The 26,004-nt window shown below is 34.0% G+C and overlaps 1 long non-coding RNA gene and 1 pseudogene across 1 annotated transcript in view; both read left to right on the forward strand.

Annotated features, from left to right (window-relative positions):
- The window catches only part of LOC141566278 (uncharacterized), a 134,448-nt gene that overhangs the window by 103,005 nt on the left and 5,439 nt on the right, over positions 1–26,004 (forward strand). Inside the window, exon 4 of the long non-coding RNA XR_012489273.1 lies at positions 23,541–23,611. This is a non-coding gene — a long non-coding RNA (uncharacterized LOC141566278). The remainder of the gene's footprint in view (positions 1–23,540; positions 23,612–26,004) is intronic.
- Positions 7,296–8,342, forward strand: LOC141566900 (4-galactosyl-N-acetylglucosaminide 3-alpha-L-fucosyltransferase 9-like; annotated as a pseudogene).

The following is a 26,004-nucleotide window of genomic DNA, read 5'->3' on the forward strand; positions in this document are numbered from 1 at the left end:
GAAGATGAATAGATATCCATCAATTGGAGAATGGTTGGGTAAATTATGAGATATGAATGTTATGGAATATTATTGCTCTGTAAGAAATGACCAGCAGGATGAATATAGAGAGGTTTGGAGAGACTTACATGAACTGATGCTGAGTGAAATGAGCAGAACCAGAAGATCATTATACACTTCAACAACAATACTGTATGAAGATATATTCTGATGGAAGTGGATATCTTCAACATAAAGAAGATCCAACTCACTTCCAGTTGATCAATGATGGACAGAAACAACTACACCCAGAGAAGGAACACTGGGAAGTGAATGTAAACTGTTAGAACTACTTGTCTATCTACCCAGGTTACTTATACCTTTGGAATCCAATACTTAATGTGCAACAAGAAAATGAGATTTACACACATATATTGTATCTAGGTTATATTGTAACACATGTAAAATGTATGGGATTGCCTGTCATCTAAGGGAGGGAGTAGAGGGAGGGAGGGGAAAATTTGGAAAAATGAATACAAGGGAAAATGTTATAAAAATTACTCATGCATATATACTGTCAAAAACAATTTATAATTATAAAATTAATTAAAAAAAGAAAAAAATATATATTTTTCTTTGATATCATCACATCACCACACCTTCAGTCCAAGTGATGACCCCTTCTGTCTCCCCTAGTGATAGATACAGTTCTCAAGAGTTATAGATATCTTTTTCCCCTCTAGAAATGCAAACATTTCAACCTTTAAATAATATACATTTCCCCCCTATTTATATTTCTATGTTTCTCTTGAGTCCTGTGTTTGTAGATTAAATTTTCTGTTTCGTTCTGGTTTTTTTCAATAGAAATAATTGAAAGTCTCTTACTTCATTGAAGATCCACCATCTCCCCTAAAAGCTGATGCTGACTCTTGCTGAGTAATTAATTCTTCATTGTAACCTTGTCTTCTGGAATATAATATTCCTGGCCCTCCAATCCTTTTTTGTAGAGTCTGCCAGATCCTGGATAGTGGCTCCTTGATATTTTAATTGCTTTTGTTTGGCACCTTGCTGTATTTTTATCTTGAGGCTATAATTCTGGAGTTTCAAGGCATTGTTCTTTGAGATTTTCCTTATGGTATCTCTTTTCAGAGGTGATCAATGGATTCTTTCAAAGAGCATTTCCCCCTCTATTTCTAGAATATTAGGGTAGTTTTCCTTAATGATTTCTTGAAGAATGCTATTTGTCTCTTTTTTTTTTGATCATGGCCTTCATGTAGGCCAATAATTTTGTAATTATGTCTTCTGGATCTGTTTTTTCTTTTATTTGTTTTTTGGTTTTTTTTTTTTTTTTTTTTTTTTTTTTTTTTTTTTTGCTTCCTGTTGTTTAGTTTTTGGTTTTTTTTTGCTGAGGCAATTGTGATTAAGTGACTTGTCTGAGGTCACACAACTGTGTGTTAAGTGTCTGAGGTCAGATTTGAACTTAGGTCCTCTTGGCTTAGGGTTCGTGCTCTATCCACTGAGCCACCTAGCTGCCCCCTGGATCTGTTTTCAAGGTTGGCTGTTTCGCCAATAAGGCATTTCACATTTACTTCTATTTTTTCATTCTTTTTAGTTTCTTTGACTGATTCTTGATTTCTCACAGAGTCATTAGCTTGCCTGCGATAGTCCGGTCTAGCTCCTCTGAAGGGCTAAGAATAAGTCCTTGTCAGGATAAGCAAAAATCCTTGCCCCACATTGTGGACGCCAATATGTAATGCACTATTGTCTCCAGAGACTGCCAATTGCTCTCGGGAGGAGATCTGCTGTGTCAAGTCAAATCTCTCGGACAGATTCTTCCTGTAGAGAGCCCTTGTCTCCAGACAGTTGCCACCAACTCTGGTTCAGAGTAGTGACTTCTTCTTCCTCTGGAGAGCTGCCTCAAGTCTGGCCCAGACAAGAGACTCCATCTCTCCAGTGCCGCCCTCTTTTATCCTCCCAGAGAATGGGCGTGGGATAATGCAAGGGCTTCTGGGAAAAATTACTTCAATCAATGAACTTGCTCCTCCTAAGCATGCAAGCTCCTCCCCAGGAGTTCAAAGGGGTTAAACTCCCAGTAAAGACTGGAACTAGAGAATTGTTAAGTACGGACTTAGCACTTAGTAAGAACCTAATATCTCATTATCTCATTAGTACTTAGTAAGAACCTAACACTTCCCCATTCTAGTTTTTAATATGTGATTTTCTTTAGTGAGCTTTTGTCTATTTTTTTTTCCATTTGGTTAATTCTACTTTTTAAGGAATTATGTTCTTCAATCAATTTTTCCCTTCCTTTTCCAAGATGTTGACTCTCTCATGCATCCCTCTCATTTCTGTTCTCATTTTTATTTCTGTCTCTTTTATTTGCCTTTTAAAGTCTTTTATGAGCTTTTCCAAGGAGCCTCTTTAGGCTTGAGACCAATTCACATCACTCTTTGAGAGTTCTTCTGTGGACATTTTTGAGTTGATGTTTTGGTGTTCTCTGTCACTATAGTAGCTTTCTATGGCCAAGATTCTTTTCTATTTCTTGCTAATTTGTTTTCCTTTTTTGGTATTTTCTTTTTTTTTTTTTTTTATGGTTGAGTTCTATTCTTGGAGTAAAGGGGTATTGTCTCAAACTTCCTATGCAGCTCTGAGTCTTGGCTTTGAGCACAGGGGCCCCTTGTGTTTGCAGGGTTTAGTTTTTGCTTACTCCTTTCAGAAAACAGCCTGGTTTCCCAAAATTTGCCTTCTGAGTTGGGACTAGAAGCTGCCCTACTGATTTATTCCTCTACAGAACCAGGACTAAAGGACTGAGTTGCTGATTTGCTGTGATTAAGACCCTCTAACCGGCTTTCGCAGAATCTGTCTGAACTGAGCTCAACATCCTTTTCACCCCAGAGAATGACCTTTCTTGAAGATTTTCCAGTTTATCTTGAATTGGAGAGAGGTTTCATTCCATTTGACTTTGTTCAGAGGCTTGGTTTCGTGTAGTTTTCAAGGGAAACTGGGAGAGCTCAAGGATCTTCCTGGCTTAACTCTACTATATTGGCTTCACCCTGGGATGTCTGGCACTTTCTCATCTTACCCATCTCTTCAGCTTTTCAGGTTCCTTTTACATATTGTATTCCCTCATGAAATATAAACTATTTGAGGATGACTTATCTTCCTTTCTACTTGTATTTGTATTCTAGCAAATAATAATCACTTAATAAATACCTGTTGACTTGATCTTAAGAAAGAAGATATTTCCTAGAGGATGGTAGATGATTGTTATCAGGTTTAGAATTTGAAAGGGCACAGGCCATTTTACCAAACCTCATTATTTTATGAGTCAGGAAAATAAAGTCTAAGAGGTTAATTGATTTGTCCATTGATATTGTTAGTGAGTGGCTATGCTAACTTATGAATCCAAACACTCTGACCACTAAGCCCACTTTCTTTTCATTATACTATACTTATTAAAATTTGTAAATATTATGTTTATTAAATACTCATTATCAAGCACAATATCATTTTTAAAAAGAAAATTTGAAAGCAAATCAGCTGGTTTTCCATCAACAAGCATTATTAAGCAGCTTTATTGCCAGAGGCAATTGGTCTTTGAGGATGCAAAGAAATAAATGAAATAATTCTTACCTATAAAGAAGTTAAATTCCATGGGGGTGAAGAGGGGGTACTTTTTGTTTATGCTAGGGGCCAATGAATTTAAGGAAAGTCAAGTAGAAGGTACTTGACTTGAATATAGGAACCTGAAAACTAGGGATTCTAAAAGGCCAAGGTGAAGAGAGAGTCCCTTCCATTCAAGAGGCCCAAATAGTACAGAGGCACAGAAATGGAAAATGGAGGACTATATAAAGCCCAGTTTTGGATGGCAATGAACATATGAGAATTATATCCCTGCTTCAGTAGTTACAGAAAGATAAGGGTTCTCAATTGAATCAGAGGTTTGAACTAAACTACTCAATTGAATCAATCAAATAATTCAGCCTAAATGCCTAAAATACTTGAATTTAGAAGTCCTCCAAAGCTATTTCATGAACTACAATGACACAATACTGGAAGTAGTTTGGAATTTGTAGAAGAGACTTCTTATGTCTCATAAGTTTTTGTGTAAAATAGCAAGCCAATGAAATCAAGAAATTGAGCTTTTGGAAGCTCAGTGTTAGAAGCCTCTAGACCATTTCTTTGCCTCTAGCCCACCTTGAAGTAAGAGTAAAAGTAGCTGATACTTGCTGGGGACCAGATATTCCAGTGGATTTAGGATATTTCTCTCAGATAATATGGTTAAAAATTTTGCTTAGAATAGTCAGCCAATTCCCCAGGCAACAATGAAACATGGGAAAATGGAGAATGGAAAAATTCACCAAGTCTCAATAGGATCAAGGCCATCACTTTCAGGAAAACAGCATGCTTTGATCAGGTAGACCACTCTTTAAGCAGACCATTGAATCAGACAAGCTCTGATTGCTCATAATTAGATACAGTTTAAAGCCATAGAATTCTTTGCTTGAAATAGCTCACAATTGGAGGGCTGCCTTCATCTTGGGTCCCTTTTTTCACTGTGGAGCTACAAAGTTCCTGGCTTTCCAGGATCCTCTCACATAACTTTCAAGTTAGTAAAAAACAAAACCAAAAAAATTCTTTCAAAATTGTTTTCTTGCAGACCTCTTTCATCAGAGATCATACATTTGTGTGAGGAACAATCATGTAGCTATATCACAATTGAAACAATGAAAAGATAAACTAGGGCATGTTTCTTTGAGCAAGAATCATTTATTAACAAGGGAAAGCTACCTGGCAAGGATAAGGCTAATGATGGGCCAAGATCAACTGGTCTGCTTCTCAAGGATGACACAGAATTGCCACTGTTTCTCAGAGACTTGATTTATGTGGAATGAAAAACTTTCCTTGGTAGAATTATTTGCAGATATAGCTGAGGTAATAATTCTTATATAATTAGAATGTTTTATGAGAAAACTATAAAACCAAATTCAGAGTTTCTCTTTAATTAACAGTAAATGTGGAAAAGCTTAGAACCTAACTCTGAGAGAAATAATTGAACATTTATATTCATGAGCTTGTTCACTTAGAAACAGGGGAGAGGTTTGGGTTTTATCCAGAATTATGAGATTGAATATAAAATGCATAATTAATATCTAAATTTCACAGCTAGTTTACCTGGATTGTAGATTAAGTAAAGGACATTAATATAAAGATCCAAAGGTAGGTTGGTGCCAAGTTGCAAAGAGTTTCAATTTTATTCTAGAGGAAAGACAAAACCATTAGTTTGCGCTGAGTAGAGGAATGACATGGTCACATTTGATCTTTAGGAAAATAAATTTGGTAGCTGTGTGGAAACAGGATGAGACTTAAAAGACTTGAGGTGAAAAGATTAATGTTAAAACCAAAAAAAGCAGAAAGGAAATATTTAAGATCCTATGCTTAATTACAGTACAGCATATACTGTAATAATTATATAAATGTTATCCATTGAGAGTTATTTAACCCACAGGAAAAAAAAAATAATCAAAGGAGGTCACTGTACCTGCTAGGCACTCTTTAATTAATATTTTTTTAAAATAGAGAAATTACTTCCCTTGCTTAAGCTATATAACCTTTCCTAAGTTTGAGCTGTCTCTCTCATTCTACCTGGCCTATTTAAGATGATTTGACCCTCATTATCAAAGAACTAAGATCTATCAGGAGGAAGAAGCCAAGTACACAAATAACTACCACACACAACAAGATAGGACAGATAATCTAAGAAAAATCAAGCCTGGGTCAGGGAAGAGTAAGAATGGAGGGACATAACAATTTTAGATGATGAAATTTTTAAAATTCTACAAACAGGTAGCATTAGAGTTTTCTGTTTGGCCCAAAAAAGCAAAAGTAGAAGCAATACATGGAAGTTACAATGAGGAAAATTTAGATTTGATCTTAAGAAACTTTTTCTAGCAATTAATCATGTCTGAGAGTGGAATGGAATAGCTACCTGTAGAGGTTCTGGGATCTCCTCTTTGAAGGAATCAAAAAACAGAAGCTGATAATAGATTGTCAAATACAATGAGGTTTCATCTTTAGGGACAGTTTGGACTGAATGGCCTTTCAAACTTTTTCTAACTGCAATAATGTGATATTGTAATTCTACAGGGCTTGAAGTAGGATTTCTAATAGAGGAAAGGCATTTCAGATGGGATGAGTAGCAATAATAACAAACAAATAGGGGAATTTGTTGAATATATATGCAGAAAAGTTCAAAAAGAAGAAAGTGTATATGTAGAAGAAATATGGTCAGCAAGGCTAAATAAATATGGTTGAGAGAGAATATTGAAGTAGCTGAAAAGTTTTTAATTAATTCACAATTAATTAATTCAATAGGCAATTAGGATCCATTAAAAGACTTAGAGTGATAATTCTCTTTGGAAATGTTAATCTACCTCTGTAGTGAAGGATGGTTTGAAATGGATAGACTGGAGAGAGTGATATCAATTATAAGTCAAAACAAAAAAGAAAGAATCTGATATCCTAATTATAGCCTGAGAGTCATAAGTATAGAACAGTAAGAGATCTTCAGGGTTCATATCAGTATGCCACTCCTTTAGCTTCTTATTTTTTTCTTTTTAGTAGAATTCTAAAATAGACTTGTGGGACACAATATCAAAATTAGGAATTAAAAGGAAACACCTAACTCCTTGTAAGTTAGCTGTCCAATACTATGTACCTTTAATCAGTATTAGATACAAAGTAATAAAAAGAATAGATTTAATCTTAGCCTCTTGCTAAGGTTATGGAATATTTTGCTAATTTCTGCTGGCTCTACTAGTTGTGTGTCCAGTAGCTTAAAAGAACATTTAGTCGAGCATATTTTCCCCCATCTTACCTTCTCTGACTCTTCTTCTTCAATCCTCTCCCCAAATCCTTCTCTCCTCTCCTTTCATTCTGCTCCTTCATCATCCCACTGTAGCCAGAGGTTCCCAGGAGCTCCCAAGAGGTGGACAGCAGGAACACATCAGTTCCAGCTTCTCTGCTAAAGCTGTGATCTCTTTCTCCTCAGATTGAACTTCAAGCCTTACTCAGCACACCACAGCCATGCAGCTCTCTCTCCAAAGCAATGGTGCTTTTGACCAGAACTGGCTTATAATGCAAGAGTTCAAGGATTGGATGACATGAAAACTTGTATTTCTGCTCACTTAATAATAACCCATGATACGTTCTTCAAATTGGTTAATTATTGGCTGCTTTAAATTACCTTCATACCTAATGCCTAGATTGGACTTGAGCATTGTTGCCACAGAATAGTCTTATGGTATGCTTACAGTATGTCCTGTAAAATAAAAAAAATTATAACATTGACATCCAAAGGAATTTTTCATCCATTTTAATCACCTGCTTTGTCCTGGATTGTTTTGTGACATGCATACACATTTACATCAACTTCTACCAACAGTTGGATCTTTGATCTCAAAGAGACAACCAGTTCTGGTTTGAAAAGGAAAATTTTCTTTTCTAGAAAAACTGAGTAATTTGATTTGAAAATTGATTTGAATAAAATAATCATATTGATTTTGATATGGTCTTAGGGCAGACATATGGCCTTTCATCCTGTCAAGCAATATTTAACGTTCATGGGTGAAGCCCTTTACAGCAAATTTTTCTGATTCACCATAGAGACATCAGTTGGGATCTCATTAATTTACCCTAGCCACCATTTGAGAAGTGCATTTGGATAACGTTGGAATCCCCTATTCACATATCCGAGAAGAGTGACATTGAATTATTCTTCAATCTAACCCTGACATCACTGTGACTTAGCCATGTAAGTGCTTTATAGCTTCATGACAGTAAGCACCAACTCTTTTGTGTTTGAAGTGCCAAACAAGAAAAAGCTGGAGAGCTGGGTTTTTGGTAACTGGAATCCTGAGCATGCAAGAATCAACTTCCACAGTGAGCTGAGCAAAGGCATCGATTCTACCTCTGTATTTTTAGAATATGTGAATAATAATAGTTTGATTCCCATCACCACTACTTATAATTTTTATCTTTCTTTTGACAACTCAATCCACAAAATTTGAGTTTCTGGCTGGTACAGTCTTGCTGTGCTAGGACCAGCTAGAGAAAACTATGAGAATTTTATACCAGAAAATCCTTCATTCACTTGGAATATGTCCTTCCAGTAAGCTAGACACATGTCTTAAAGAACTAGACAGAAACAATAAGTTATAACTCAGTTACTTTAACTGAAGGAAAAGCTTCATAGTGAATCTCTCATGTTTTTGGGAAACACATCATGCTTTGTTTGTGATCATGTGAAGAGACACCATTAGTACAAGTCTATAGGCAAGTAAGAGAAATGGTTTTGGAATTAACATTGCCATTTCTTGCACACCTAGAAGATGTTGATGGACTCTATTTCAGTCTATGATAATAAAAAAGAGAATAGCAGTATCAGACCTAAAACTATATTATAAAGCAGCAGTCATCAAAAGCATTTAGTACTGGTTAAGAAGTAGAGTGGTAAATCAGTGAAATAGATTAGATACACCTGACACAAGGATCAAGGCATATGGTAATCTAGTATTTGACACCCCCCCATTGACACACTCCAGATTATGGAATAAGAATTCATTATTTGATAAAAATTGCTGGAAAAACTGGAAAGTGATATGTCAGAAACTTGGTGTAGATCTCATACCAAAATAAAAGGTCAATATGGGTACCTGATTTGGGCATAAAGGATATCATAAGCAAAGGAGAGCAAGGGATAATTTATCTATCAGAACTTTGGAGAAAGGAGGAATTTATGACCAAAGAAGAACTATAGAACATGAAAGGCAAAATGGATATCTTTGATTACATTAAATTTAAAAAACAAAGTTTTACACAAACAAAAGTGATAGAAACAAGATTAAAAGAGAAGTACAAAGCTGGGGGGGGAAATCTTTACAGCCAGTGTTTCTAGTAAAAGTCTTATTTCTAAAATATTTGTGTCAAATTTGTAAGAATGTATGTCATTCCCCCACAATGTTATCCCCAATTGATAAATGGTCAAAGGATATGAACAGACAAATTTCAGATGATGAAATTTAAGCCATCTAAAGTCATATGAAAAAATGCTCTAAATCACTATTGATTAAAGAAATGCAAATTAAACTCTGAGGTACTACTTCACACCTCTCAGATTAGATAAAATGACAGGAAAAGATAATGATGAATGTAGAAGGGAATGTGGGGAAACTGGGAAAAGAACCCACATGTGCAAAAAACATTTTAAACTCTTTTTGTGGTAACAAAAAATTGGAAAATGAGTAAATGCCCATCAATTGGGGAATGGCTGAATAAACTGAGTTATATGAAGGTAATGGAATATTATTGTTCAATCAAAAATGATGAACAAGCTGATTTTAGAAAGATCTGGAAATATTTCCATGAATTGATGCTAACTGAAACAAGCAGAACCAGGAATACATTGTATGCAGTAACAGTAAGAATGTGCAAAAATATTTCCATGAACTAATGCTGACTGAAACAAGCAGAACCAGGAATGCATTGTATACAGTAACAATAAGAATGTGCAATGATCAACTAAGAAAGAGTTGGTTCTTCTCAGTAGTTCAGTGATCCAAAACAATACCATTAAACTTTGGATAGAGGGTGCTGGCTTCAACCAGGAAAAGAACTATGGAGACTGAATATAAATCAAGACATGCTATGTTCACTTCTTTTTTCTGTCTTTTCCTTTTACTCTTATTTTTTTTTTCTCCCAACATGATTTATAAAGTAATTTGTATTAAAATAAATAAATAAGATAATAAAAAGAGAGCATCTGTGTTCTGTGCCACAGTCAATCTCTCTTGAGTACTTTGCTGCTGTTTTGTTTTAAAAGTTCTTAGAGTTCAATATCAGTATTTGATTTTAAATTATACCTATATATATAGCTAATTATCTGAACTGAAACATAATTTATTTTTTACTATTATTTTAATCAATATTGTTTTATTTTCTTCTACATTTGGGTTAGATTGTCAGAAATATAAATCTATTATACATTATTGTGGCTCTACATTGACTAGCTATTTAAATCTATTTGGAAAATGAAGGTCCAGATTAAAGAGAAATATTTCACCATTGTTGAATGTACAGCTGATTACTTCATTTTCTTGGTCACCTACAGTTGGCTATACAAATAGAAGCTCTAGAAAGTAGGTCAGACTAATTTGTTATGTAATGGATGTTATAAAGCCCTTTTTACATTTTTGGTCATATTACTATATATAAGGACAGAAATGTAGCTAGGCAAGTAGAAGGGGTTTTGTACACTGTATTTAGCTTGTTCCTTACCTTTCCATCCTTCTATTCAACTACATAAGCTAAACAAAGAGATTTAAGGTTTTGAGCTCTGGGGAACGGTGAACTCAAGAATTGTCTGGTAATCATTACACATAAAAAATTGTGTAGATTATAGTATAGCCTTCAGAGACTAAAATTGGAAGTTATACACAATCTTCATTGTCAACTAGGATGAGATCTCTGGCACAGGAACCTAAACCCTGGGACCAAGAGGAATCCAAAGGAAAATTAAATTTGAGTGTTATCCAATAGAGAAGAACCTCCTCTTTATTCTAAAAAAATCTCAGTAATTGAGGGCCTAAAATCTTCCTTTAGGAGGATGGGAATTTTCAGAGCCAATTTTTTTGAGAGAGCAATAAAGAAGAACTGGGAAGGAAACTTTTTTTCCTGGTTCTTAGGCAACAGTTTCTGTCTTTTCTAAAAGAACCAAAACAAGCCTATGGACATTAAAGGAGAAGGCAACACCTATACTTTATTTGAAGAGATAAGAAAAGATTTTAGCTGATCCAGAACCTGGGACTGAAGACCCTGATAGAGAAGCATCTGGCAGAGAAGATGAATTGATGCAACTGGTAGAGATTACTTGTACAGACAAGACCTCAAGATCAGCAGAGAATACGTCTGGTTGGACCACAACAGGAACATTACTAGAAGACATCAGCAGTACTATACCATTGGAGACAGTAGACATTTGGTCCAACACATATGTGCCCTGGTCATATGTGTTCACTAAATATACTCCCCTTCACAGGCATACTTAATTATGTGTTATCTGTCTCTCAATATTTTCTCCCCACCTATATATCTCTCCCCAATAATTATATTCATTTTTGAATGAGTGTACTCCAGATACATGAAGGTTCAAGAGGGGAGAAGACTAAAAAGAGTATGTTTGTATTTACCCTTCTTGGTGAGTTATTAAAAAAAACAAAAAACAAAACATGCACAGATATTCCTTGCCTAATTCTAACTGAACATTAGGAACTTTGGAAGCCTATTTTTATTCATATGTGACTAAGGTTTTGTTGCTATGTGTTTTGTTGCTATATTATATTGCTAATTGGCAACAGAGTTAGAAAAATTAATGATTTAGGAGATTCCAGGATGAAACTGAGTGTGCCTACAAAACAGAACACTCATGAATTTTTCACTCTTTTGCTTCCGGACATTCAATGAGGCAGGTTCAATTTGAATTGCTGAATAAAGGTGGGGTAGCTGTCTGTAGTACACCACCTGGTTGTCTTGGGAGTATTAACACTTTTTTTTTCTTCTGTATTTCCTCATCCTCTTCGGAAAATGAGAAGGGGTCCGGACTGAGGTGACCAGGTAAAATTGGAAGAGTTTTAAATCCCATCAGAGGTTCCACTAGGGACCAGATTTAGTAGAATAATCTGCCAGAGAAAGTAACACTGAGCACCAGAAGAAACAACTAACGTGGAATTAAGAACACAATCAATCAAGAGTAGAGGCAGTTTCAGGTATCATGATCCTGGGTAATAAATTAAAGTGCTAGCTGAAGAGTCTATAAAGGCATTGATAACTTATAGTACAGTTGACAGCTACATCCCAGAGAAACTTCATGAGGACTCCTTGAAGGGAGAAAAGAACTTTAATGACTAGGAGTTGGGAGAAAACCATTAGCCACATGTGTTCTCTCCATGTGTGTCTCTCTATTGCTTTATTGTTGTTTAATTTTGAACGCATCCTTCCCAAGATCTTATATATATAAATGGAAAGTGCACTATTAATTTGGGGGAATATTTAAATGAACTGCTTATATCATTATAATTATCACAGATCCAGTGTGAATGTACACATGCCTGCATGAATGTGTATATTTATATATAAGTATATATGTGAATGTATATGTATATGTGCTCCTGTATATATACATATGTATACATTAGGTATACAATATAAATTGACTCATCACATTTCATTTTACCAAAGACTCCTTATTATCATACATTTTTTTTTCATAAAAGCTAATTGAGGAAACACTGGAGTTCATAAGTGACAATACTAGGACCCTCATGTTTCCCCTAGGACCTTGAGTAGAAAAGAATAATAGTCCCCCAAATGCAAATTAGAATTGAGGAGTGAGCCCAGAGAAGAGTGCTAAATGTTGAAGCTTCTAAGGATGTTAAGAATGGAAAAGACTTAGAAGGCACAGAATAGCTAACTGTCTTCAAATTTTTAAAGCTTTTCATGTGGAAGAGGATTTTGTTATGATTCTCCTTTTACCACCCCAAAGTGCAGAAACAAGAGCCAAATGCAGAAGTTTCAAGGGGGGGAATTTAGATTTGATATAAGAGAAAATTTCCGCACAGTTAAATAGTTATCCAAAAATGGATTGTGTTGTCTTTGGAAGTCTTTGTTTTCCTCCTCACTAGATATATTAAAGCAGAGTGAGATATCAAAGAGGAGGATTGTTGATCTGAGGCACCTCAGTTCAGGAAACTAAGATTTTCCTGTCCTACAATATACAATTAAAATTCTGCTTTGGGAAATGATAATTAAGAATGCTTCACATTAGGAAATGGCTTTATGAAGAAACATTCTAAATGGCTGCTAATTCAGATTCCTATTTTTCTGTTTTATTTCATTCACTCCCCAAAACAGATTGAAAAGATGGAACTTATATTTTGATTTGTACTTTGGTTGAAAACATTTTATTCAAGTAAGTAAATAATTACCTCATTCAACTACAGAAACTTATTTCTCTAGCCTCTTTCCTAGCCTCCAACTCCTTCCAAGAATTAACAACACAACTAACAAAGGAAAAGAAATAACATGTTTTTGGGTTTGTTTTTCATCCACTGTTGATACCTATAATGGCATTGTACATGTGGAAACAATAACTGTCAACTTTCATCCAGATGAAAATGAGGAAAATTAATCTTATTTTAATTTATATATTTTTCTTTCTTACTGGGAGAGCAGATGCACATCTGCCTTTTCATGTGATTCTTGGTGGGGAGTCATTGTCGCCTGTAACAGTTGTCTTGATGTCTTCCTCATCATATGAATGGCTTTAACAACAGCCTCCTGTCATTGCTGGCATAAAGGGATTGGGGTAAAAGAGATAATTTTATTTGTATTTGCCTGCATTTCTCAGGCAGTCTTTATTGTGAGGAACAGCTTGGGTTTCAAAAGACAACTCTATCTTTATCCAAATTAGTGTTTCTCTAATTTTTTTTGCCCTACACATTATTAAAATAAAATAAGCAATATCCTGAAACAGATGTTAGAAAGGAGGCCATACAACTATAAACCTTTATCCACTGACATCATAAGTTTCTGAATTCATTGGCTGTTTGATCATTTTCCCACAGTTGTCTAAGTAACTTTGTGAGTTTAATAATCCATTTATATTTTACATTCACTATTAAAGTGCCTTAACAACCCTGTGCCCAGAGCTAATTTGTCAAAAAGAAATATTTTCCCACTTTCCAAACTGAAAAAAAAGTAGAGATAGGGAAATTTATTATAAAGAAATACCCTAAAAAAGGCACAGAAAAAAATTAAATAGAAAAAAAATGGAATTCTTCAATTAAAAAACCAAGTGAACTACATATCAACTACATATATATATATTACATTTGAGCTACAATAGTGTCCGCAAGGCTCCAAAATTATTTTGAATTAAAACCCATCTATTCTGGATTTTGCTGGGTAATAACAGTAGATTATGAAAGCTAGAAAGAATAGTGACTAAAGAGTCAACTTCTGATATTCACTAGCTGTGGGAACCCTGGACAAGTGACTTATTAGCTTCGTGTCCCGAGCAACTCTTTTAAAACTGTTAGTTGCAAAGTAATTGCTGATCTTCATTGATAGAGAACTCCTAGGGAGTTCCCCTTACAAATGGAATCACAGGTCCAGTGTGAGTGTACACATGCATATATGTGTATATTTATATATATGTGTGTGTATATGTGAATGTATATTCAATGAATTGTATATGTGTGTATCTATATATGTACTTATGTATATATATGTATATATACATATGTATACATTATGTATACAATATAAATTGACTTATCATATTTCATTTTACCAAAGACATAATGAATTGAGCTAGTAACTAACTTTAAAAAATATTTCAAATGATCAATTTATCTATTTTCAAATTCTATGCTTTTAGTTTACATGATTTCTTGTTTTTCTTGACCTTGTAGACAAATAGATGTTATAAACAAAAGCTCTAAAAAGGCCTCCCATTGTTAAAAATAATGAACCTCCATTTACTGTCTTAAATATAGCACTTATTTGGTATGACTGGCCTGTTTCCTAATCAGGCCTAATAAAATATCATTTTGTTTGGCATCTCTCCTATAACCAGTTGATAACTTTCTTCTCCCATGTAAGATGTCTCGTGTCCTCATGTATTCTGACTTCCCGGGGACCCCTTCTGCAGTGCCACATCTGGGCTTGTCCTGACTTGGCAAAATTTTTCTGACCTTCCAATCAAAAATTCATTCTTCTGTTTATGATTCCTTCAGTTATGCTCTTTTTTGATAAGTAACCTTAATGTATCAATTTCTGCTAAAGGGTTACTGTGACATTCAGCTCCAGTAATAATATTTGCATTTATAAACAAGCCCTTCAAAGGTTTGACCAAATATCTTAAATGAGGGAGTTCAGGCACTTCTGGAAGACTGATGGGACAGCCAAGTTTAAGAGGTCTAGATCATACAAGAAAAGTGGCAACCTATTTTGCCTAAGCTTTGTTTTATATGTTTTATATGCCCATGTCACTGAGAAGGCTAATATTTTTTTTAGTGCAAAATTCTTCATTTTAGAGATTCAATTCAAATGAGATTGAGTAACAAAATTTTTTTGTTACTAGGACTTATGATAGTGCCCTCATCTATAATATTCCTGATAACTCTTTGTCAAAACACTTGGTACAAGCCATATTCCACACAACTTTCAGGGACCTTTATGTTGGAAAACTTTTTCCCCGGGGGGCAGAGGGAAGACTCATAACTATCTATCTGTGTATGGCTAACTTTTATTTTAAAGGAGTCACAAAAAATGAGGAAAATGAATGTACTAGAAAAAGGGATAAGTAGAATGGGGTAAATTATCTCACATAAAAGAGGCACAAAAGAGCTTTCACAGTAGAGAGGGAAGGTGAGGTAATGGGCAACATTTAAACCTTACTCAAGTCAGAATTGGCTCACAGAGAGAATGATATACACATTGAATTGGGTAGAGAAATAAATCTTAATGGAAAAGTAGGAGAAGGGGATATATATATATACTTAAGGGAGAGTGATAGAAGGGAAGGAAGATTGGGGAAGGCAATGTTTGAGAACAAAATACTTTAGAGGAGAGATAATGAAAGGAGAGAGAGAGAAGCATAAACAGGAAAATAGGATAGAAAGAAATATGCAATTAATAATCATAAGTGTTAGTGTGAATGGGATAAACTCATCCATAAAACAGAAGTGGGATAGATTCAATAATTTAAACATAAAAATGGCACCATACAAAAATTAGGGAAGCATGGAATAGTTTGTCTGTAGATCTATGGATGAGGAAAGAAGATAAGAGATAAAGTAAGAGATAAAAAGCATTACAGGATGTAAAATAGATAATTTTGATTGTATTAAATTAAAAAGTTATCACATGAACAAAACCAATGCAGCCATTGTTGCAAATGCTGCAGAAAACTGGGGGAAATTTCTTTACTGCAAATTTCTCTAATGGAAACGTAATTTCTCAAATTTATAGAGAATCAAATTATATTTTAAGACTACAATTCATTCCTCAATTAATAAATGGTCAAATGATATGAAATGCTATTTTCAGATGAAGAAATAAAAGCTATCCATAGTAATGTGGAAAATAATATATCACTACTCATTAGAGAAATGAAAATTAAAACAATTTTGAGGCACAACTTCACATCTAGTAGATTGACTAATATGGCAGAAAACGAAAATAAATTCTGGAAGGGATATGGGAAAATTCAGACAATAACACTCTGTGGGTGGAAGTAACCATTCTGAAGAAAAGTTTGAAACTATGCTCAAAAGGCTATAAAACTGTATATACCCTTTGACCCAGAAATAACACTTAGTTTAGCATCCCAAAAAGATTTTTTATTATTTTTTTTTATTTTATTTATAATTTTTTGACAGTATATATGCATGAGTAATTTTTTCATAACATTATCCCTTGTATTCATTTTTCCAAATTATCCCCTCCCTCCCTCTACTCCCTCCCCTTGATGACAGGCAATCCCATACATTTTACATGTGTTACAATATAACCTAGATACAATATATGTGTGTAAATCTCATTTTCTTGTTGCACATTAAGTATTAGATTCCAAAGGTATAAGTAACCTGGGTAGATAGACAGTAGTGCTAACAATTTACATTCACTTCCCAGTGTTCCTTCTCTGGATGTAGTTGTTTCTGTCCATCATTGATCAACTGGAAGTGAGTTGAATCTTCTTTATGTTGAAGATATCCACTTCCATCAGAATACATCTTCATACAACATTGAAGTGTACAGGGATCTTCTGGTACTATTCATTTCACTCAGCATCAGTTGATGTAAGTCTCTCCAAGCCTCTCTGTATTCCTCCTGCTGGTCATTTCTTACAGAGCAATAATATTCCATAACCTTCATATACCATAATTTACCCAACCATTCTCCAATTGATGGACATCCATTCATCTTCCAGTTTCTAGCCACTACTAAAAGAGCTGCCACAAACATTTTGGCACATACACGTCCCTTTCCTCTCCTCAGTATTTCTTTGGGATATAAGCCCAATAGCAGCAATGCTGGATCAAAGGGTATGCACAGTTTGATAACTTCCAAAAAGATTTTTTAAAAATAAAACAATCTATATGTACAAAGCCCTTTTTGCAGTGGCAAAGAATTGTGAATTGAAAGGATGCCCATCAATTAGGAAATGACTAAAGTTGTAGCATAGAATATTATTTTGTTATAAGAAATTATGTACAGCATACTTTCAGAAAAACCTGGAAAGAACTAAAAATTTATGCAAAGTAAATTGAATAAAATCAGGAGAACACTGTACATAGTGATAGCAATACTGTATAATGATCAATTGTAAATGGCTTAGCTATCCTCAGCAATACACAAGGATCGAAAACAATTCAGAAGGATTTAACAATAAAAAATGCTGTCCATATGCAGAGAAAAAACTGATAGAGTCTTAATATAAATTGATGCATACTTTTTTGCTTTATTTTTTTGAGGTTTTTTTTAATAATATAATCAATATATATGGGATATAAGCCCAGTAGTAGCACTGCTGGATCAAGGGGTATGCACAGTTTGATAACTTTTGGGGCATAGTTCCAAATTGCTCTCCAGAATGGCTGGATTCTTTCACAACTCCACCAACAAGGTATTAGTGCCCCAGTTTTCCCACATCCCCTCCAACATTCATCATTATTTGTTCCTGTCATCTTAGCCAATCTGACAGGTGTGTAGTGGTATCTCAGAGTTGTCTTAATTTGCATTTCTTTGATCAGTAGTGATTTGGAACACTCTTTCATATGAGTGGATATAGTTTCAATTTCATTATCTGAGAATTGTCTGTTCATATCCTTTGACCATTTATCAATTGGAGAATGGCTTGATTTCTTATAAATTAGGATCAATTCTCTATATATTTTGGAAATGAGGCTTTTATCAGAACCTTTAACTGTAAAGATATTTTCCCAATTTGTTACTTCCCTTCTAATCTTGTTTGCAGTAGTATTGTTTGTACAGAAACTTTTTAGTTTGATGTAATCAAAATCTTCTATTTTGTGATCAATAATGATCTCTAGTTCTCCTCTAGTCATAAATTCCTTCCTCCTTCACAGGTCTGAGAGGTAGACTATCCTCTGTTCCTCTAATCTATTTATGATCTCATTCTTTATGCCTAAATCATGGACCCATTTTGATCTTATCTTGGTATATGGTGTTAAGTGTGGATCTATATCTAATTTCTGCCATACTAATTTCCAGTTTTCCCAACAGTTTTTTTCAAATAATGAATTTTTATCCCTAATGTTGGTATCTTTGGGTTTATCAAATACTAGATTGCTATAGTTGTACCCTTTTTTGTCCTTTGTACCTAATCTGTTGCACCGATCAACTGGTCTATTTCTTAGCCAATACCAAATGGTTTTGGTGACTGCTGCTATATGATATAGCTTTAGATCAGGTACACTTAGACCACCTTCCTCTGACTTTTTTTTTCATTAGTTCCCTTGCAATTCTCGACCTTTTATTCTTCCATATGAATTTTGTTGTTATTTTTTCTAGGTCATTAAAATAGTTTCTTGGGAGTCTGATTGGTATAGCACTAAATAAATAGATTAGTTTAGGAGTATTGTCATCTTTATTATATTCACTCGGCCTATCCAAGAGCACTGAATGTCTTTCCAATTATTTAAATCTGACTTTATTTTTGTGGCAAGTGCCTTGTAATTTTGCTCATATAATTCCTGACTTTTCTTTGGTTGATGGATTCCCAAATATTTTATGCTCTTGACATTTGTTTGGAATGGAATTTCTCTTTGTATCTCTTGCTGTTGCAATTTGTTGGTGATGTATAAAAATCCTGAGATTTATGTGGATTTATTTTGTACCCAGCAACTTTGCTAAAGAAAAATATATTAAGGAGTGGGGAAAGGCCTGCACTGGAAAAAAGAGGACTGGGGAGGTATAATGGGACAATTATAATCAAAGGAAAGAGGGGAGGGAGATGAGTATTGTTGGAAGTTGATCTCATCAGTTTTGGTTCTAATAGGGAATAACTTAATCATTCAGTTGGATACGAATATTTAATCTGATAAAGAAATAGGAGAGGAAAGAGGAAAGAAAAGAGAGGGAAAATGAAAGGAAGGGCAGAACTCTAGGGAAAAAGATAAGGAAAAGGAGGAAAAGGGGATAGAAGATAAGGTAAGGGTGGGATGAGTTAAAAAGCACTACTAAGAAGAGGGTAGAGAGAACAAAAGCATATACAGGTAGAAAAAAAACTAGAGGGCAATACAGACCTGATAATCAATCATAACTGAATGTAAATGAAATGAACTCTGCCTTAAAATAGAAATGAGTAGCAGAATGGATTAAAAAACAGAATCCTATAATATGTTGTTTACAAGAAACACAGAGACACAAATAAAGGTAAAAGTCTGGAATAGAATTTATTATACTTTAGTTGAAGAAAAAAAGCATGGGTAGCAATTCTGATCTCAGATAAAGTGAAAATAAAAATAGATTTTCTTAAAAGAGATAAGGAAGGAAAATACATCTTGATAAAGACTATTGTAAACAATGAAATAGTAATGAAACTAAATGTGTACCAAATGCATAGTGCACACAACTATCAAATAGTAGAGAAGCTAAATTCCTAGAGAAGATTCTAAGCCATTTACAGCAAAATTATATAAGTGGGGGGACCTCAACCTTCTCCTCACAATGAGACAAATATAATCACAAAATCAACAAAAAAGAAGCTAGGGAGGTTGATAAAATATGACAGATATGACAGACCTCTGGAGAAAATTGAATAGAGAAAGAAAGGAAAACAACTTTTTCTTGGCAGCATATGGCATCTACACAAAAATTCACCATGTATTAGAGCATTAAAAACCTCACAATTAAATGCAGAAAGGCAGAAATAGTAAATGCTTCATTTTCAGACCACAATGCAACGAAAATATTTTTTAAACTGGCCAGGTGAAGATAGATTAAAAATTAGGTAAAGAAGGAGTACTGCCAAATTCCTTCTATGACGCAAATATGATATTGATTCCTAAACCAGTAAGAGACAAAATAGAGAAAGAAAATTATAGACCAATCTCCCTAATGAATATTGATACAAAAATTGTAAATTAGATATTAGCAAAGAGATTACAACAATTTATCAGCAGAATCATATACTATGACCAAATGGGATTTATGACAGGAATGCAGGGCTGGTTCAATATGAGGAAAACTATTACCATATCAACCATATCAATAACAAAATCAACAGAAGTCATATGATAATTTCAATAGATGCCAAAAATGCAGCTGTATTTTGACAAAAATACAACAGCCATTCCTACTAAAAAATACTGGAGAGCACAGAGATTAAAGGAGCTTTCCTTAAAATAATAAGCAGTATTTATCTAAAATGCAAAGCAAGCATTATTTGTAACAGATACCCATTTTCACCACTATTATTCAACATTGTACTAGAAATGTTGGCTTTAGCAATAAGAAAAGATAAAGAAATTAAGTAAATTAAGTCAATGAGGAAATAAACCTATCAGTCTTTTCAGATGATATGATGATATACTTAGAGAATCCTAGAAAATCAGCAAGATGTAGAAAGAGAAATTCCATTTTAAAAATTGTAGATAAAATAAAATTTTGGAGGGTCTTCCTGCCAAGAGAAATCCGAGAACTATATGAACATAATTACAAAACACTTCTCATACAAATAAAATCAGATCTAAACAACTGGAAAAAATATCAATTGTTCATAGGTAGGTTGAGCTAATACAATAAAAATGACAATTCTGCCTAAGTTAATGCCATACCAATCAAACTGCCAAAAAATATTTTATAGAACTAGGAAAAAATAACAAAATTTATCTGGAAGAAGAAATGCTCAAGAATATCAAGGGAATTAGTAATAAAAAAAAATCCACAAAGGATGGTGGCTTAGCAGTATCTGGCCTAAAACTATAATATAAAGCAGCATTGATCAAAAGCATTTGATATTGTGAAATGATTCAACCTTCCTGGAGATAATTTTGAACTCTGCCTAAAGGGATATAAAACTGCATACCCTTTGATCTAGCAGTGCCACTATTGGGTCTGTATCCTAAGGAAATCATAAAGGAGGGGAAAGAAACGACATGTACAAAAATGTTTGTGGTAGCAAAGAATTAGAAAATGAGTAGATGCCCATCAACTGAGGAATGGCTCAATAAATTGTGATACATGAAGGTAATGGCATATTATTGTTCAGTAAAAAGTGATGTACAAGCTGATTTTAGAAAGACCTGGAAACATTTCCATGAACTGATGTTGAGCAAAAAAAGCAGAACCAGGAAAACATTGTATTCAATAACAACAAGAATGTGCAATGATCAACTATGAAAGGCTTTGTTCTTCTCAGTGGTTCAGTGATCTGAAATTTTTGTCCAGCAGTATATAAGTAGGAGCAGAGAAGGAAGAAAGTGAGATTCACTCAGATTTAGGGCTTGGCAATGGGGCAAGAGGGAGTGTGCAGTTACACTTGGTCAATTACTGAAATGCCATCTGCATCCAAAAAAATGATCTAAGGAGACTGAATGTAAATCAACCGCATGCTGTGTTCACTTTTTTCTTTTTTTTTTTTTTTAACCTCTACCATGGCTTTTCCTTTTTGCTCTGATTTTTCTTTTCCTATGATTCATGATTCATAAAGCAACATGTATTAAAAATAAATAAAATTTTAAAAATACTTTCTTCTTTCATCTCTGTATTTATGTATATTCGTCTGAGCTTCTAAAGTAAACTCCTACTCCATCTCCTCTTGAAATCTTGCCCTTTCTACAACTTACCTATAAACTTTTTTTAAAAAATAAAAAAGAGAAATGCCCAAATATGGATGTAGTAGAAAAAGTTTATTCAGTAGTGAAGTGTGCAGAAAGCTGAAAACTTTGCTGGCAATGATGTTGTCCTTAAATTTAGGTTCTGGGGAAACCAGCTAGTCAAAGGAAGGGATTCAGGGAACAAGTATACTTTTAGTATAAGAAATCTAAGAGTAGAAAATATTTCTTGGATAAAGACGGTTCTGTGGCATGGAAGAGAAAGTATAGAGCCAGGAGTAGAATCTTAAGTTTTACTCCTACCTTACAATCTTCCATTCTACCCTTCCAGTCTTCCATTTCCATTCCACTTCTCTCTTCTACTTCCTATCTTCCTGTATAAGAATTTTAATATACATGCATATGATCCTTTATATACTTAAGCTTCTTATTTTATATGTCATCTCAATTTTCATGAATTATATCTTCATTTTACCTTAGAGATGACAACCATGGCTATATCTTAGATCTTAACATTTTCCATAATTTTGTGATCTTCATGAATTTTGTTCTGAAGTTTCTTTGATCAAAACTTCTATCTTTCTTGTCCTTTGTATCATTCTTTCTAAAGCTCTTCTTCATAGTCTCTGTGACTTCCAGCCTTTCTACCTCTCATTCTTTTCACAGTTAAGACCCCTCTTCTGATTTCGAATCTATTCTTTCATTGTCTTTATTCAGTAATTGACCAAGTGTAACTGCACACTCCCTCTTGCCCCATTGCCAAGCCCTAAATCTGAGTGAATCTCACTTTCTTCCTTCTCTGCTCCTACTTATATACTGCTGGACAAAAATATCTTAAAATGATGTCATTTGCTTCCATTGCAACCTTATGGAGCTTACTTTTTAACTGGGCTCTCTTTGTTACATGACAGATTTTTTATTCATTCATTATTCACTCACTCCCCATGGCATCCATTTCTATTCTTCTCTCTTCTCTTTAAATTTTCTATAAATCAACTCTCTATTATTCCCTCTCATCATTCCCTTTCATATCCTACTTTTCTGAGAAAACATATGCCAAGGTCCATGAGTTCCAACTTATTTCCTTTTCATTGCTTCAAAAGTTAACACCATCTTTCATTTTCTCCTCCTTTGTTCTATGTTCTGAATAACTCTCTCCCCTTATAAAGGCCAACTCTCATACTTGGGTCTTCAAAAACATGTTCAATTGGATGAGATAGATTTGATTGAATTAAATGGTGGATAGGATTTTGGTAAGCATCATTGTTCATTTATCTTTGTTAAGGAAAATGTTTTTCTTATGACTGTGGACACAATAGTAATAATTCAGCTCACATCATCTGCTTTTACATGATTACTCATTTCCCCTAAATAGTTATGTCTCCAAGAGCTGTTATTATTTCCTGTCAAAAGTCCAAAGTGCATTTTTAAAGTGAACTAGGCCAACTGAATAAAATAGCTATTTCCATTTTTCCTCTAAGATAATTCAATAAAACAATTGATTTTTTGATTATTGAAAATAGGAATAAATACTTTAAATCAATGCTTTTCTAATTACCTAGCTCCAAATACCAGGTAAAGGCAAAAGCCTCTATTAATATTTAACCTATCTATTCTTTTTTTTTTTTTTTTCTGCTGCAGAAAACCCAAACAGAAACATAGTCCGAGTGATGGGGAAGGTTAATACTGTTTTTGATGAAATACATGATGAGGTAATGTCTGGTTTTTATCAAACATATTGAATAAAATTAATGCCAGAAATAAAAGTCTTAGTATTAATTGTCATATCTTCCATCTTAATATGGCAATAAACTATCTTGGAAATCACCTGGAGGATCCCCAGACCAAATTGGGCAATCCTTTATAAGTTATGCTCTGGAGCACATAGACCTCTTTTGTCCTTTAAATAGGCAAAATAAGGTGCTTCCAAATGCCACATCACAAAGTAGTTGCCACTTTATTCATTCAAAAAAAGTCCTCTTAGGGAAAAGCAAATGTTAAGATTGTACTTAAAAGAGAAAAAATTGATAAGTTTATCATCATAAATGTAAGCATGTGTTTCTACCAAAATTCACTAAAGATCTTTGAAAAAGTGAGTAACGAGAGAGATATATTCCACTCTCTTTGTGCTATTGTAATACAACTCTGGTATGCGTAAGTTGCTTAAAGTGCACCCAATTTTTATGAAATATCTGCTGATACTTTCCAGAAAGCTTGTATTTTACCTTTCATATACTGAGCTTTTCTGGTTAATTTTTAGAATTTCTATTCCCTTTTGTGCTACTGGTCCATGCTCCCTGATCCCCTCACCTCATTAACAACGTCACAGATAGCTTGGAAGAATCTTTATATAAAAAAGCACTATAAACCCGGAACCCCAGAAGCTTTGGGTATTTTACTCAAGAGTTCCAGAATGGTGCTTAGTGAGATAATTGGAGCAAGGGAGGTCACATGTAACTAACTCTATGTCTCACTGCATCTGTCCAAACCCACCTATTATGAGATTGGCTATATATACAGGGCCTCAGAAAAGTTAATTGACAGCATCATATAGCTAGAAAGTATCACAGTCAGTTTCATTTCTTTAGATATTTAGTACTTAAGAATAATTTAAAAGTCAATGACAAAATTTAACACCAGATTATTATCATTACATTTCCCCCATAAAATGGATGAGCTTTCATATTTTATTTCCAAATTTGTATATTAAGCTTTCATTAAGTTTTAATTTTTTTGTATCAGCTATTGCTTTTCTATAATAATATTCAGAATAAGACACCACCCCTTTATTTTGATAGCCAGGAGGCAGTTATGTGAAACAGTAGATAAAGTGTGGGACTTAGAATAAAAAAGATTTGATTTCAGATCCAGTCTTAAATACTTGTCAGGTATGTGACTCTGGGCAAGTCATTTAACTTCTTTTGCCTCAGTTTTCTCATATGCAAAATGGGGATAATAATAATATCTACCTCCCAGGATTGTTATGATGTTAAAATAAAACAATATTTCTAAAATGCTTTGTAAACCTTATAAAACTATTATTATTATTAGTTATTATTGTTTTACTAAGAAAATTGAAACCATCTAATATGAAATATGAAAAATCACTATTTTATTTCTTCAGCCTTTAGTCTAGTCTCATGCAACCACCCTTCCTACTTTGTCATTTTAATCTCTAAACTACCCATTTCTTTTAAACATCTTATTTCTCCCTTTTCATAGCCCATAAAACATGTTCAGGTCCCCCACCTTTTTAAAAAACAGGTTCCATGCCTGTGATTTCATCATAAAGAAAGCTTGTGGTCAGCAATTTTTTGTACCAATATAGATGGCATTTTCTCTGGAACCAATAGTTTTTAAAGTTTTCCTGGGGGTGGGGGTGGGATCAATTGAGAAATTTAAGTAACTTTCTCAGGGTTTCAGAGACAGTATATCAGCAATTGGATTTGGATTCAGTTTTTTTGACTGCAGTGAACTTTCAATCCATTAAAAGATACGGCTTTTATCTCATCTCTTTCTTCTCTAAAAGAGAGAAATTACTTTCAAGTCAAAGTACCATAATATTTTTCTTCTTGTAATGTTATCAAGACCAAAAATGGAAGTGATGCTGAATTGATAATTAATTTATGAAATTATGAAATGGAGGAAGACATGCTTAAATTTTTGGGAACATGCCAAGAAAGGCCATATTTGGCAGTGGGAAATGGCAATAACACTTTAATATTCACAAAGGGTATGAGGGTAAACAGCATAGAAAATACAGAGATGAATGGCAAAAAGCTACAGAGGCAAATAGCATGAAAAATGTGATGGTAAGAGGAAACAGGAAGCATGAAGAAAAAGATGGAGAGGCTTTGAATCACTTATGTAATTATAGGTTAGAGTAGGGAACACTCAAATATCATGGATCCTTAGGAAATAGAAGAGTACAGGAAGAAGAGGTAGGGGACAGTTTGAAGTCTCATTTTAATAGTTTTTTTTTGTTTTTTTTTTTAGAGGAAATAGACCAATTTCTATCAGTGCCATCTTAGGGGTAGTTCATTAACTTATCCAAATCATTTCAAATTTATTGGAAAAACTTCAAAACTCATCATTACAAAGTTAT

The sequence above is a fragment of the Sminthopsis crassicaudata genome, chromosome 4, assembly GCF_048593235.1.
Source record: "Sminthopsis crassicaudata isolate SCR6 chromosome 4, ASM4859323v1, whole genome shotgun sequence".
Classification (NCBI taxonomy): Eukaryota; Metazoa; Chordata; class Mammalia; order Dasyuromorphia; family Dasyuridae; genus Sminthopsis; species Sminthopsis crassicaudata.